The sequence below is a fragment of the Rhopalosiphum padi genome, chromosome 3 (assembly GCF_020882245.1).
Source record: "Rhopalosiphum padi isolate XX-2018 chromosome 3, ASM2088224v1, whole genome shotgun sequence".
Classification (NCBI taxonomy): domain Eukaryota; kingdom Metazoa; phylum Arthropoda; class Insecta; order Hemiptera; family Aphididae; genus Rhopalosiphum; species Rhopalosiphum padi.
The window spans coordinates 57,994,506-58,000,843 of NC_083599.1; the positions used below are offsets into that span (position 1 = coordinate 57,994,506).

Consider the following 6,338-nt stretch of genomic DNA (forward strand, 5'->3'; position numbering starts at 1 on the left):
GTAAATTTACTCTAAATCCCAAGTAAAATGTCTATGAAAACAAAAATGTTAGGGTGGGTTGCACTGATACTAGCATTTAATTTTGCATGATAACTTTCACAACTATTTGTGGTGCGATTTGTGGTTGCAGCAAACTCGGCCCAAATATTAAGTGGGAACAACGCATCTTGCTCTATATATGTTTTTAGAAGATAATCACAAAAATTATCGACAATTTTATTTACTGGTTTGATAGTCATTAAGTCATCAATAAAACAATCAAACACCTCCTCTGGTTTCAAAAATGGTAAACCAAACACACTTATATCATTATTGGAACTTTTATACGCTTTTGATAGCCCGAGTTCGCCACCAACTTTGCGCTAAGTGAAATCTACAACCCCTAATATTAGCATTTAGCCAAACACACTTAACAAACGTATGAATTGCTACCTCAAAATCGACAAAAATTTCGGTAGGTTGAAAATTTAGTTGAAGAGACGTGCAATAACTCACAATACACTGGAAAGCTTTAGTGTACGTTTCTAATGTTTTGTTGGGTAATATCAAAAAAACCAACGGTATATACAATTCATTTCGAAATCCGTGAATAGTAAAAAGCTGTAAGAAGTATTTCGTACAACTTTTAAACGTCCCGTCCACGTATACTTTTAGTAACATCACACAAAGCTTTCAAATTTGTCTCAGTTGAAAAACCTATTATCTATCTAATTATTACAGAATAAACATTTTTCGTAACCTATCGTAATCGGACGCAATACAGCTAATCGACGGACGACCATTTTATTAGATGAACACTTCCAACCTTGACACTTTCCGGTTACGTCGTATTATACGTCCTAATATCTTATTAAAATAATATAAGATATTATTACCGCGGACCCAATTTGAATATTATCAAATAATACCGCGGAGCCAACTCGCGTTTTCCCAACTTTTATTGAAAAATAAAATGGTACAATGAACATAGGTATCTTGACTCCCCGGCGGGGAATCGAACCCCGGTCTCCCGCGTGACAGGCGGGGATACTTACCACTATACTACCGAGGATATGTTGATCCTCTATATCATAACCACCATGCTCCTGTCGTATCTCGTTACAGGCGTAAGAAAACGCCAGAAGAGCATCAGACATGTTATTTATTAGCCTGGTCTCCACCGCAGGCATGGGTGCAGATATTCCGCGATTCATCTCATTCTGTCTATCCTTATAGGATAAAGCCGCAACAAGAGCACGTAAGCGGGTGGAGTTATAGGAATGATCTAAGTCCACGAATATCGCCTGGTCGGGAAAACGAGTTTTTACGTCAAAAGGCGAAAGGCACACCATATCCTTAAGAGAGGTAAGGGCGGCGTCGCGGTTAGCTTGCACAGCCATATTCTTAAAGGCCATTGATCTTAATGTAGCTTTAAACGTTCTAATTTCGACCCAGCCATGAGCTTCGAAGTCGAGCAATTGAGTGGTCCAACCGTACGGCATTGTGTAATTAGTAGTTTGTCACTTCGTTCCTTTAAGTGGTTTCAATTTCGTTAACAGTTCTTTTGATGTGGACCTGGTATTAATAATTTTATTAGCTGGCGAGTTATGAGGTATAGAGAGGATTTCTATTGACGAAGAGGTATCTTCGTTATGATTCAAATGCGGCACGATATTAAAGTACGAAGTGGATGTATCGTCGAACGATCGCAGTTCGATAGGATATTTAGAGTGTGAGTGACTAACACTGAGTGAACGATGACTCTTCACGAATATCACTGGTCGACGCGGCACGGCCGTTGATACTGTATGTTTTGACATAAGTATTATTTAGATTACGGCTTGGCGGGGTAGTATGACACGGCCCTAGCGCCTGCGCTTCTCCTCAGCCGTACACACTGCCACTCTGGCCCAGATAGGAGAATATCGAGGTTAAGCTGATAAGACCGCGGTGGCTTATTGTTACGAGACTGTCACCTCAGTCTCGTGGGTCGTGGGTTCTAATCCCGTACCGTGCGTAATTTTTTCAACTTAATTCTCGATATCTCTCCTATGACCGGCCACATCACGTGTGGTCGCGTCAATCTACTATCTACATATTTTTATTTATCAAGTCATTATAGACGAATTGAACTAAATTAGTTAGTAAGTACTAAGGCCGCCATACTGAGATTTTTTAACAAAATCACAAATAACAATTAACTTCACAATATAAAATAAAAATATGTATTAGGAATATTATCATAAATGAAATATAAACCTCATTATAGCTACGTAGTGTCACACTATCGGAGACGAGTAATGCATAACCACTATAATCCACTGACCGGATGTACAACTGTTGGCTATTTATCAATATCGGATCAATGGTAAATTTTTGTTTATAAATATAAGTAATAATAATAATAATAATAAATTTATTGCAACATCACAAGTTTTTGCATCAAATTTTAAAATTATAAATACAATATTGTAGCACCTCCGGTAACCAAAACTTGTGCTGGAGGAGTAGTTCTGCAGGTATAAATAGTAAAAAAAAAAATATAATATATAATATAATACTGAATAGTAGATGTATCAAACAAATGAAACAATAAACATTAGGTACACGTACTTAGTTCTATACTATAATGATGCTTACTTACAACTAACTAGAAATATAAAAATTTATACACACAATCATGATATTACTATAAATATAAAATATAGGTAGCAACTAGCAAATTACATTAAGTAGGTTCAGTAGTTGTATGTACCTATACAACATTTAACTTACGAATGAACTTCCAGATCCGCGGGTGACCATCATAATTTCGTTACCACGGTGTACCTAAATCATTTTATTTTCTTATGTGTAAGTTAATCAATTAAAAGTTAAAACACAGTACTAATTATTTAAACTATGCTACGTGTGAAGCTGTCTGGCTGTGATTACAATTATAATTATACGTTATTGTTGTTGCCTTGTTGGATTCAAAAAATATTAATGGGGGATTTGAATGAAATTGACGAAGCTTAATCTTTGAGCACTGATGGTAAAACCTATTGCCTACCTTGGTCAAAATATGACAATATAATTTTTAAAATCATAGGACAAAAAGAAGATTTTAAAAGTTTTCAAAAATATAATGTTCGGTGTAAATATTGTAAATCGTCTTAATTAGTAATAATTACTAACAGCAGACATAAAGATTAGTTCCAATTTATTAAAGCACTATTATCGAGGTATTAGCTAAATACGTTATTTAATTGTATTAAAAAATATTTTTATAGGTCTACATAATTATGATACCTATATATTTTTTAAATTTAAATAGGCAGGTACCTCATATCTATGTATTGCATGCCTCATGCAATATACCTACTACCCATATTATGTTATAAGCTATAAATTAATCAGACAAAAAAAAAATATATTAAAAGTAGTTTTTTCATTAAACTGTTTTGTATGGTAGCCTATATATTTTTGGTTAAATTAATGGGAAGAATTACTTGAATTATTAACAGTACCTACTATAGCTATATTTAAATATTAATACACTATAATTTAGTTGTATAGGTTTAACTATTTAGTTTTGTATTTTAATATTTTATTGATTTAGATGCAACATAAAAATGTTTGGACATTATCACTGCAGATAATGAATAAATTTGTTCAAACCAAACTTGAGAAAAAAAGTGATAGTAAAGAATGTGTCAATGACAACCTAGATTTAAATAATGAATTGGAGATGAATGAAATAAAGTCCAAAGTTATTACGATATTAGATTTCTCTAAAAGATGTTCTTCAGTTTCTCAAAGTAAGAATGGTCTTAAGCATGCTATTAAAAAAATTAAGTATATATTATAAAGTATTTACCTTCCTAAATATGTTTATTAATCATTATCCATTTTATATTATTAATTTATTAACTTAATTTGAATATAATTTATAAAAAATAGATATAGATGTGTATTATCGTTATTATTATAATGTTAATTTATAACACTGAATTGAAAAAAAAAGTATTCGAAAAATATTTGGAATACTTCATAAAAAGTATTTCAAATATTTGGGAATACTATTATCATAAAGCCTTACGCAAGTCTGGTCTTTTTTAATAACATTGCAAACCATATAATTTTGTTTATGTGGTAATAAATATATCAACTAGAACTTTCCTGAAGCTTCCTGATTATGGTTAAAATGAATTATTCGTTGAAGGCTTAGAAAACCCACATTGAATTATCTATATAAGTATAACAGGCTCTCCTGCCTCGTTGTATTATAATTTAATAATGGTTTTAAAAACTTTCACGGAGTCTAAGAAGTCTGTCTTACAAGCGTATACAACCTAGCAAATTTGCGTTCAGAAAAACCAATTCGTGTTGTTATAGATTTAATATTAATTACTATAGAGTAAGTATTTTCAAACTTAAGAAAATTAAGAACATTATCTGTGGTAGGATATATATTTTGTACAGTATTTCTATAGTTAGCGAAATAGCGAGTTATGAGTATACCTATATTAAATATTTCCTATTTTCCAACACACTATCTACAACATAGAAATGCTCATAATTTTAGTTTGGTCCTTAAATAGTTTTTCAAATATATACTTATTGTTTTTATGCTCGCCCAAATACCCGGTTAATATAATACATCTGTCTGGTAACTTATTATTTTTATAACGATTTTAGGACTGTATTAGTAGTCTTCGCAAAATTATAAAATTATAATGTACAGTGTAGACCGGCATATTGAACCACAGATATTAAAGTATTATTATATAATATACAGTATACGAGTGATAATTTGTACTACACCATTATTCGCTCTGCCATATATAACTAAACAGAATGAAGACCGTCTTTATACACAAGACAGACGAGAGTTATACGCATACAAAACATTGTCCGTATGAAACCATTATCAGTACATTTCTGTCGTGCGGAAGTCGACGTGGCAGTGTAAACATTATTTTTGAGTTATATGCCGCAGGTCGTTAATAGAATATTACAATAACAATATAGAACCGATTAAATTACGATGACGAATATTGTATACCACAACCGCGGTATAAACGGTCGAGAGCCGTATTGTTGAGCGTACTAACTATACATTATTATGTACACTATTACGCGTATATGTAAGGGGTAAACAATAATTACATCAATATAACAATACACTAGTCCACGGTGTATCGTCGGCGAGTTGGGCGTACAGTGAGTGGCGTTGGTGTCGTGTAGATATGATATTATATATATATATGTAGTGGCGGCGATTCGTTTAGGTGGTGGAGTACACATCCCTCGCAATTGTGTGCGCGAGCGGACGACGCCCCTTCAATTAGCTACGGCGGCGGTGGAAAGGGATTTCCGACCGGAGGCCAAGTAATTCCCTCGAGCAGTCTATATATAAACATACACACACACTAACACTAACCGCTCAGAGTATTTCCGCTTTGCCAGCACACACAAACACTTTCTCTCTCTCTCATACACACACACACACAATACACGACGTATATATATATATATATATACGTATATAAAACTGCAATTTGGTGGGCGACGGACGAGCGTAGTATAGTTCCGGCACGAAAAGGGCGCGCTATTCCTCCCTTCGCGCAAGACCTTAACTGCGCGCGTGCGTGTGTATACGATCATCGTTGAATACAAATAAAGCGCCGCTGACTTATTGCCAATTATCCGAGGTTAATCTGTCACGAATAAACTTCCGTCGCAAACGTTTTCGGCTCTCTGGCCCCGAGAACCCTCTCGTGTCAAATTATCTTCGTATCGATCGCCCGGCGCCGCGGCGGTGGCGCGACGAGTGCTGTCTCTATCTCTATTTCACCGCCTCTCGTGCACACTCTCTGTCTCTCTCGCGCGCGCGCGGCCGCACACTCTCTCTTTCTCTCTTACAAATCGCACACGCACTATCTCTTCATCTCGTCCCCTTTCGATCCCGCGTTTCTCTCCTCGCCCGGTCTCTCCTGTTTTCCGTCTCGGCTACAGCGTATCTATATGTACACACGTACGAGCGCACCCCCTCCTCTCGCTAGCCTCTTACGCAGTGTCACGACGATTACCACACACACCAGTGGCACGTTTCGGAGTGTATATATATATACACATTTCTGGGGCGTGAACCGACGAAATCCTTTTTAACCTATTTTTACTTTCAGAACTTACGGGGACCGACGTACGAGATACGGGCGTACAACATACCCATACATGTCTCTAATTAGGAAATGTTATAATATTCTCAACAGTTAATCATCGCCGTTTCGCGTATAAATGATATGACATAACCAGAAAATATATTACCAGCAAGTGCAATAATAAATAATACTGTGTTCCACGATAAAACGGCT

The 6,338-nt window shown here is 35.2% G+C and overlaps 1 non-coding gene across 1 annotated transcript; it reads right to left on the reverse strand.

Annotated features, from left to right (window-relative positions):
• Nucleotides 1-979: 979 nt before the first annotated feature.
• On the reverse strand, nt 980-1,051 carry Trnad-guc (transfer RNA aspartic acid (anticodon GUC)). The gene has a single exon. It is a non-coding gene; the product is annotated as a tRNA-Asp (tRNA).
• Between the last annotated feature and the right edge of the window lie 5,287 nt (nt 1,052-6,338).